This window comes from Nematolebias whitei, chromosome 22 (assembly GCF_014905685.2).
Source record: "Nematolebias whitei isolate Nwh7 chromosome 22, NemWhi1, whole genome shotgun sequence".
Lineage (NCBI taxonomy): Eukaryota > Metazoa > Chordata > Actinopteri > Cyprinodontiformes > Rivulidae > Nematolebias > Nematolebias whitei.
The window spans coordinates 288,025-288,709 of NC_056519.1; the positions used below are offsets into that span (position 1 = coordinate 288,025).

General features: G+C 39.4%; 1 protein-coding gene across 2 annotated transcripts in view; it reads right to left on the minus strand.

The window, feature by feature from the left end:
- Positions 1 to 685, minus strand: part of hspa14 (heat shock protein 14) — a gene marked incomplete at its 5' end in the record, with an annotated part of 25,846 nt that overhangs the window by 9,427 nt on the left and 15,734 nt on the right.

Genomic DNA, 685 nt, shown 5'->3' on the forward strand with positions numbered 1-685 from the left:
CCTGTGCACGGTGGCTCTGGATGTTTCTACTCCAGACTCAGTCCACTGCTTCCGCAGGTCCCCCAAGGTCTGGAATGGGCCCTTCTCCACAATCCTCCTCAGGGTCCGGTCACCTCTTCTCGTTGTGCAGCGTTTTCTGCCACACTTTTCCCTTCCCACAGACTTCCCACTGAGGTGCCTTGATACAGCACTCTGGGAACAGCCTATTCGTTCAGCAATTTCTTTCTGTGTCTTACCCTCTTGCTTGAGGGTGTCAATGATGGCCTTCTGGACAGCAGTCAGGTCGGCAGTCTTACCCATGATTGTGGTTTTGAGTAATGAACAAGGCTGGGAGTTTTTAAAAGCCTCAGGAATCTTTTGCAGGTGTTTAGAGTTACGTCGTTGATTCAGATGGTTAGGTTAATAGCTTGTTTAGAGAACCTTTTCATGATATGCTCATTTTTTGGGACAGGCATTTTGGGTTTTCATGAGCTGTATGCCATAATCATCAGTATTAAAACAATTCAAGACCTGAAATATTTCAGTTGGTGTGCAATGAATCTAAAATATATGAAAGTTTATTTTTTATCATTACATTATGGAAAATAATGACCTTTATCACAATATGCTAATTTTTTTAGAAGGACCTGTAAATATAAATATATATATATATATATATATATATATATATATATATATATATATA